The sequence below is a fragment of the Babylonia areolata genome, chromosome 6 (genome assembly GCF_041734735.1).
Source record: "Babylonia areolata isolate BAREFJ2019XMU chromosome 6, ASM4173473v1, whole genome shotgun sequence".
NCBI classification, from domain to species: domain Eukaryota; kingdom Metazoa; phylum Mollusca; class Gastropoda; order Neogastropoda; family Buccinidae; genus Babylonia; species Babylonia areolata.
This window is the reverse complement of record NC_134881.1, coordinates 33,934,948-33,943,939: the sequence shown is the minus strand read 5'-3', so window position 1 is coordinate 33,943,939 and position 8,992 is coordinate 33,934,948. Positions and strand designations below refer to the sequence as shown.

At 38.1% G+C, this 8,992-nt stretch overlaps 1 long non-coding RNA gene across 1 annotated transcript; it reads right to left on the bottom strand.

Annotated features, from left to right (window-relative positions):
- Positions 1-268: 268 nt before the first annotated feature.
- On the bottom strand, positions 269-6,734 carry LOC143283498 (uncharacterized). Its single transcript, XR_013055410.1, has 4 exons — positions 6,723-6,734; positions 6,168-6,271; positions 5,497-5,603; positions 269-333 (listed from the first exon to the last, which is right to left on the bottom strand). It is a non-coding gene; the product is annotated as an uncharacterized LOC143283498 (long non-coding RNA).
- Positions 6,735-8,992: the final 2,258 nt, after the last annotated feature.

The following is an 8,992-nucleotide window of genomic DNA, read 5'->3' as shown; positions in this document are numbered from 1 at the left end:
CATTTCGTTCTAAATCAGCGTTTTAAGAATGTAAGTATGCATGTCGTTTCATTTTTTTTGATGGATTACAGACACTTGTATCACGAGTTCCTGTGGGCTACCTGCCAGAAATATAATGTCATCTGCAGAGCCTACGTTTGTGCTAGTTCTTCCCATGCTGATTGATATAATTTTCAAGTGAGTCAAAGCTATGTTACACTTTCTGAAATCCACATCATTTCTGTTTGAAGTATAGTCTCATTTAGATAGTATGCCTCACCTGTCGGCGTCAGATGCTCCATCTGTCTGGAACCCACTGGCAGAGGCGGTGTCGTGTCGACGACCTCTGTCCCTCTGGACATATATTTTTTCATCAGTAACATTTGACACATACTTCATTTCAATAGTTAAACCCACTTAATTTCGTTTTTGACAGTTTCAAGGAAAAACCTGCCAAAAATTATACCTATCAATATAACTTCACAATTTAATTCTTTTTATTTTGCCAAAATAATATCTATTGGTTGAAAAAATCTTACATATAAATATTAATCTTAACATTTTCAATTTTTCTGTAATCTCCCACAATTCTATTCCATATATAGAATCTGCCAAAGTTGGGTCAAAATCCTCAAATTTTGTTTACAAAAGATTCAGGTCATGCTTTATCCCAGTTTCATTTTCTAAATTAGTCACACACTTGTACGATGAGTTCTTGCTCACTGCCTGCCAGACATTTAAGGTCATCTGCAAAGTGTGTTTGTGGTGGTGGTTCTTCCAATGCTGACTGCTCGTGAGTCACTCAAGTTAGTCAAAGCGATGTTACACTTACTCCACATGATTTTTAGTCAAAGTACAGTCCAATTTTGATAGGAATATCTCACCTGTTGGTGTCGGTGGCCCCATCTGTCTGGAACCCACTGGCTGTGGCGTCCTGGGTGCTGGCATCAGCAGCGTCCTCCCCGATGCTGGTGTACGCGTCCTCTGTCCCCCATGACATACATTTTTTCGTCAGTAACATTTATGACTGATAATTTTCAATAGTTAAACGCTCTTACTTTCAGTTTTTGACAATTTTAAGCAGAAAAGAGCCAAAAATGACACCTATAATTACCTAACATTTCAACTTCTTTTATTTTACAAAAATATATATGTGTAGTTTGAAAAAATCTGAAAACTGATTAATCTGCTTTGATTCTTTGGGATCTAAATTCATAACATTTTCATCTACATTGTAATCTCCCACCATTCTCTTCCATTTTTAGAATCCACAGAAGGTAACACAAAATCCTAGAAATTTGTTTACAAAAGATTTAGGTGATGTTTTAACCAAGTTTCATTTTTTAAGTAATTTACAGATATTTAAATGATGTGTTCTTGCTCACTACGTGCCAGACATTTTAGGTCATCTGCAAAGCCTATCTTTGTGGTGTTTCTTCCAATGCTGACTACTGACATGATCTTCAAATGAGTCAATCAAAGCTATGTTACACTTCCTGAAATCCACATGATTTCTAGTTTAAGTACAGTCTGACTTTGATAGGAATATCTCACATGTCGCCGTCGCTGGTTCCATCTTTCTCGAACTGACTGGCAGTGGCGTCCTGGGTGCTGGCATCGGCAGCATCCTCCCCGGTGCTGGCATTGGCGTCCTCTGTCTGGACATATATTTTTTCATCAGTAACATTTATGACATAATTAATTTACTTACTTTCAGTTTTTGACAGTTTCAGGAATATTCTATGAATATCTATCAATTCAACTTCTTTTATTTTACAAAAATTAATGAACATGCGTAGTTTGAAAAAATCTGAAAACCGACTGATCTGCTTTGATACTTTTGGATTCAAATTCTTAACATTTTCATCTCCACCAAAGATAACACAAAATCTTCAAAATTTGTTGACAAAAGATTCACATAATGCTGGATCAAAGTTTCATTTTCTAACATTTAAGGTCATCTGAAAAGCCTGTCTTTGTGGCGGTGGTTCTTCTAATGCCCACTGCTGACATGATCTTCAAGTGAATCAGTCAAAGCTAGGTTACACTTACTGAAATCCATTCGATTTTTAGTTGAGTACAGTCTGATTTGATAGGAATACCTCACCTGTTGACGTCAGTGGCCCCATCTGTCAGGAACCCACTGGAAGCGGCGTCCTGGGCGCTGGCATCAGCAGCGTCTTCCCTGATGCCGATGTAGGCATCCTCTGTCCCCCTAGACATATATTTTTCGTCAGTAACATTTATGAGTGATAATTTTAATACTTAAACGAGCTTACTTTCAGTTTTTGACAGTTTTAAGGAAAAAAGAGCCACAAATTACACCTATAATTATCTAACAATTCAACTCCTTTTATTTTACCCAAATAAATATGTGTAGTTTGAAAAAATCTGATTAATCTGCTTTGATTCTTTTGGATTTAAATCCTAACATTTTCATTAACATTGTAATCTCCCACCATTCTATTCCATTTTATAGAATCCACCAAAGTTGTCAAAAAATCCTTTCAAAAAATTTGTTCACAAAATATTCAGGTCATGCTTTATCCAAATTTCATTTTCTAAATTAGTTAACACACACTTGTATGATGAGTTCTTGCTCACTGCCTGCCAGACATTTAAGGTCATCTGCAAAGCCAGTGTTTGTGGTGGTGGTTCTTCCAATGCTGACTGCTGACATGATCTTCAAGTGAGTCAGCCAGAGCTATGTTACACTTCCAGAAATCCACATGATTTCTAGTTTTAAGTACAGTCTGATTTTGACAGGAATATCTCACCTGTCAGCGTCGGTGGCTCCATCTGTCTGGAACCCACTGGCAGCGGTAGCATCCTCCCCAGTGCTGGCGTTGGCACCCTCTGTCCCCCTGGACATATATTTTTTTGTCATTGACACTTATGATAGATACTTATTTTAATAGTAACACAATTTCACTTTTGACAGTTTCAAAAAAAAAAAAAAAAGAGCTAAAAGTGATACCTATAAATTTTTAACAATCCAACTCCTTTTACTTTGCCAAGATAAACAATTATTCACAGTTTGAAAAAATCTAAAAATTGATTGATCTGCTTTGGTGTTTTTTTTGGATCTAAATTGTTAATTTCATCTGCATTGTTGTCTCCCACCATTCTAGTCCACTTTTTACAATCCAAGGTGTCACAAATTCCTGAATATTTGTTTACAAAAGATTTAAATCGTTTTATCCCAGTTTCATTTTCTTAAAGGTACAGGCATCTATATAATGACTTCCTGCTCACCGCCTGCCACACATTCACTGTCATCTGAAAAGCCTAAGCCTAATATGATTTCTATTCAGTGAATATATTTTGCCCTGGCCAAGTCCTTCCATGCGTACAAATACCAGTAGGGTTGTTTCATGGGCTTCCATGCCATGTTTGTGCACTGGCACTACCTGCAACTTACGTATTTTCATTCCGAGTTTGTAAATGTACAAAGAAAGCCAGTATTTCCTGTACTTGTATGATTTTATGTTGTGTAATACGTGTTTATGATCTGAAAGTGAGTGTTGTTTTTTTTTAAATATCAGGTGTATCCATATTTATTCTACCAATATCAAATAATTGTACTGTCACATCAAAGCCAAGGATGTGAGAAAAACACATACCAAATATCTTTGAGATATCTCAATAACTGAATGAGCAGTGAACTGTTCAGTGAACATACCAAGGAAAGCAGTATTTTGCCCTGGCACGCAGTAATACCAGTAGGGTTGTTTCATGGGTTACCATGCCAAGTTTGTGTACTGGCACTAACACCGAGTGATGTATTTTCATTCTCAGTAAATGTACAAGAAAACCCTTTTTTCCAGTACGTTTGATGTTTTATGGTCAGGAATGTGTGAGTGTATGTTCCAAAAGTGTGTTGTTTTTAAAATATACATTACCAAGGATAACACAAAAACTGGAAACATCACAACATAATGCTGTCACTTCATTGCCAAGGGTATGAGGGAAAAAAAACATGCCCAAAATCTTTGAGATACCCCTATAAATGCATGAGCAGTGAAAACTTTGGTGAACCTACCCAAAATAAGCTAAAATGAGGCCTGGCACACAGCAATCCAAAAAGGAAATTTTCTATCTGGCAGGGATGTCAGACCCCTGCTGGAGTCTGCACTAGTTGGGTCACAGTTAAGTATGTGTAATTAAAAGGGTTATTTACTGTGACAGTGAAGGGGTTAAGTACAGTCTGATTTTGATAGGAGTGCCTTACTGTCTTGTCTGTCTTTACATCTAGTCAAGGCACAAGACCTGATTTTGACAGCAGTCCCTCACCCTAAAGTAGTGGTGGCCCCATGTTCCTGGATCCCGCAGGCGGTGTCCTGCTCAGCCCCGGTGTTTCTCAAGTGGTGGCGCTGTCCTCAGTGGGCTGCCTGAAAACTAGGAAACTCAGGGCATTCGCGCCATACTTATTTGTTCTTCACAATCCACACACACACACACACTGCATCCATACTGTGCAGTGTGTTAGGGTTAGAAAGGGTTAGGGTTAAGCTCAACACCATGCTGAACTTGGTGCACACATCCACTCAGGGCAACCATCCAGGGAGACAGACAATGGACGGACACACACACACACACACACACGGACAGACAAGACAAGACAGAGACAGACAGAGAGAATGGAGAGATAAGGGGGGAAGGGTTGACTTAGCTTTTTCAGAGGCCTCATGAAGTCCCTTGTTCATGTCACAGATCCCTGATAACATGCCCACATACAAATGGTCAAATACATTTAAGACTGTCAAATTATTTAAACATGAATGGTGTCAGGGCTTTCTGGGATCTTGGGAAAGGGAGAGGGGCTTTTTGGAAGCAAAAATATATCAAATAAAGCCAGTGGTTGAGCTTACAAAACAATAGTTATGCTAAAACATTATTGGTACATAGTGCTGCATATTGGATCATTTTGACAACTGGTGCATCATTTTTATAAATGTCTTCTAGTAACAGTTGGCGTTTATCATTGCATTTGCTAGCATTCATTATTAACATTTCCTGATATATTTGTTTTCTCTAGAGACATCATTCACTTTTGATTTTCATCCCACAGAGGTTGCAAGCATCACTAAATTGCAAATGTCTCCATCACACCAGTTGCATTCCATGGCGAACTGGTCACTAACATAGCTCAGTAAGGAGTTCACAGGTCCGTATCACTGTCCTTAGCACCCATTTCTGTATTTGGCGACTTATTTCTTGCTGTTCATCATCAGGAAGTGCCATGGCAGAATCACGACATTTCCTTCTGATTCAGCGTTTTAAGAATGTAAGTATGCATGTTGTTTCATTTTTTTTAATGGATTACAGACACTTGTATCACGAGTTCCTGTTGGCTACCTGCCAGAAATATAATGTCATCTGCAGAGCCTACGTTTGTGCTAGTTCTTCCCATGCTGATTGATATAATTTTCAAGTTAGTCAAAGCTATGTTACACTTACTGAAATCCACATGATTTTTAGTCAAAGTACAGTCCAATTTTGATAGGAATATCTCACCTGTCGGTGTCGGTGGCCCCATCTGTCTGGAACCCACTGGCTGTGGCGGCTGTCTGCTGGCATCGGCAGCGTCCTCCCCGATGCTGGTGTACGCGTCCTCTGTCCCCCTAGACATACATTTTTTCGTCAGTAACATTTATGACTGATAAATTTCAATAGTTAAATGCTCTTACTTTCAGTTTTTGACAGTTTTAAGCAGAAAAGAGCCAAAAATGACACCTATAATTACCTAACATTTCAAATTCTTTTATTTTACAAAAATATATATGCGTAGTTTGAAAAAAAATCTGAAAACTGATTAATCTGCTTTGATTCTTTGGGATCTAAATTCCTAACATTTTCATCTACATTGTAATCTCCCACCATTCTCTTCCATTTTTAGAATCCACAGAAGGTAACACACATTCCTAGAAATTTGTTTACAAAAGATTTAGGTGATGTGTTAACCAAGTTTCATTTTTTAAGTAATTTACAGATATTTAAATGATGTGTTCTTGCTCACTACGTGCCAGACATTTTAGGTCATCTGCAAAGCCTATCTTTGTGGTGTTTCTTCCAATGCTGACTACTGACATGATCTTCAAATGAGTCAATCAAAGCTATGTTACACTTCCTGAAATCCACATGATTTCTAGTTTAAGTACAGTCTGACTTTGATAGGAATATCTCACATGTCGCCGTCGCTGGCTCCATCTTTCTCGAACTGACTGGCAGTGGCGTCCTGGGTGCTGGCATCAGCAGCATCCTCCCCGGTGCTGGCATTGGTGTCCTCTGTCTGGACATATATTTTTTCATCAGTAACATTTATGACTGATAATTAATTTACTTACTTTCAGTTTTTGACAGTTTCAGGAATATTCTATGAATATCTATCAATTCAACTTCTTTTATTTTACAAAACTTAATGAACATGCGTAGTTTGAAAAAATCTGAAAACCGACTGATCTGCTTTGATACTTTTGGATTCAAATTCTTAACATTTTCATCTCCACCAAAGATAACACAAAATCTTCAAAATTTGTTGACAAAAGATTCACATAATGCTGGATCAAAGTTTCATTTTCTAACATTTAAGGTCATCTGAAAAGCCTGTCTTTGTGGCGGTGGTTCTTCTAATGCCCACTGCTGACATGATCTTCAAGTGAATCAGTCAAAGCTAGGTTACACTTATTGAAATCCATTCGATTTTTAGTCGAGTACAGTCCGATTTGATAGGAATACCTCACCTGTTGGCGTCGGTGGCCCCATCTGTCAGGAACCCACTGGAAGCGGCGTCCTGGGCGCTGGCATCAGCAGCGTCTTCCCTGATGCCGATGTAGGCATCCTCTGTCCCCCTAGACATATATTTTTCGTCAGTAACATTTATGAGTGATAATTTTAATACTTAAACGAGCTTACTTTCAGTTTTTGACAGTTTTAAGGAAAAAAGAGCCACAAATTACACCTATAATTATCTAACAATTCAACTCCTTTTATTTTACCCAAATAAATATGTGTAGTTTGAAAAAATCTGATTAATCTGCTTTGATTCTTTTGGATTTAAATCCTAACATTTTCATTAACATTGTAATCTCCCACCATTCTATTCCATTTTATAGAATCCACCAAAGTTGTCCAAAAATCCTTTAAAAAAATTTGTTCACAAAATATTCAGGTCATGCTTTATCCAAATTTCATTTTCTAAATTAGTTAACACACACTTGTATGATGAGTTCTTGCTCACTGCCTGCCAGACATTTAAGGTCATCTGCAAAGCCAGTGTTTGTGGTGGTGGTTCTTCCAATGCTGACTGCTGACATGATCTTCAAGTGAGTCAGCCAGAGCTATGTTACACTTCCAGAAATCCACATGATTTCTAGTTTTAAGTACAGTCTGATTTTGACAGGAATATCTCACCTGTCAGCGTCGGTGGCTCCATCTGTCTGGAACCCACTGGCAGCGGTAGCGTCCTCCCCAGTGCTGGCGTTGGCACCCTCTGTCCCCCTGGACATATATTTTTTTGTCATTGACACTTATGATAGATACTTATTTTAATAGTAACACAATTTCACTTTTGACAGTTTCAAAAAAAAAAAAAAAGAGCTAAAAGTGATACCTATAAATTTTTAACAATCCAACTCCTTTTACTTTGCCAAGATAAACAATTATTCACAGTTTGAAAAAATCTAAAAATTGATTGATCTGCTTTGGTGTTTTTTTTGGATCTAAATTGTTAATTTCATCTGCATTGTTGTCTCCCACCATTCTATTCCACTTTTTACAATCCAAGGTGTCACAAATTCCTGAATATTTGTTTACAAAAGATTTAGATCGTTTTATCCCAGTTTCATTTTCTTAAAGGTACAGGCATCTATATAATGACTTCCTGCTCACCGCCTGCCACACATTTACTGTCATCTGAAAAGCCTAAGCCTAATATGATTTCTATTCAGTGAATATATTTTGCCCTGGCCAAGTCCTTCCATGCGTACAAATACCAGTAGGGTTGTTTCATGGGCTTCCATGCCATGTTTGTGCACTGGCACTACCTGCAACTTACGTATTTTCATTCCGAGTTTGTAAATGTACAAAGAAAGCCAGTATTTCCTGTACTTGTATGATTTTATGTTGTCTAATACGTGTTTATGATCTGAAAGTGAGTGTTGTTTTTTTTAAAATATCAGCTGTATCCATATTTATTCTACCAATATCAAATAATTGTACTGTCACATCAAAGCCAAGGATGTGAGAAAAACACATACCAAATATCTTTGAGATATCTCAATAACTGAATGAGCAGTGAACTGTTCAGTGAACATACCAAGGAAAGCAGTATTTTGCCCTGGCACGCAGTAATACCAGTAGGGTTGTTTCATGGGTTACCATGCCAAGTTTGTGTACTGGCACTAACACCGAGTGATGTATTTTCATTCTCAGTAAATGTACAAGAAAACCCTTTTTTCCAGTACGTTTGATGTTTTATGGTCAGGAATGTGTGAGTGTATGTTCCAAAAGTGTGTTGTTTTTAAAATATACATTACCAAGGATAACACAAAAACTGGAAACATCACAACATAATGCTGTCACTTCATTGCCAAGGGTATGAGGGAAAAAAAACATGCCAAAAATCTTTGAGATACCCCTATAAATGAATGAGCAGTGAAAACTTTGGTGAACCTACCCAAAATAAGCTAAAATGAGGCCTGGCACACAGCAATCCAAGAAGGAAATTTTCTATCTGGCAGGGATGTCAGACCCCTACCGGAGTCTGCACTAGTTGGGTCACAGTTAAGTATGTGTAATTAAAAGGGTTATTTACTGTGACAGTGAAGGGGTTAAGTACAGTCTGATTTTGATAGGAGTGCCTTACTGTCTTGTCTGTCTTTACATCTAGTCAAGGCACAAGACCTGATTTTGACAGCAGTCCCTCACCCTAAAGTAGTGGTGGCCCCATGTTCCTGGATCCCGCAGGCAGTGTCCTGCTCAGCCCCGGTGTTTCTCAAGTCGTGGCGCTGTC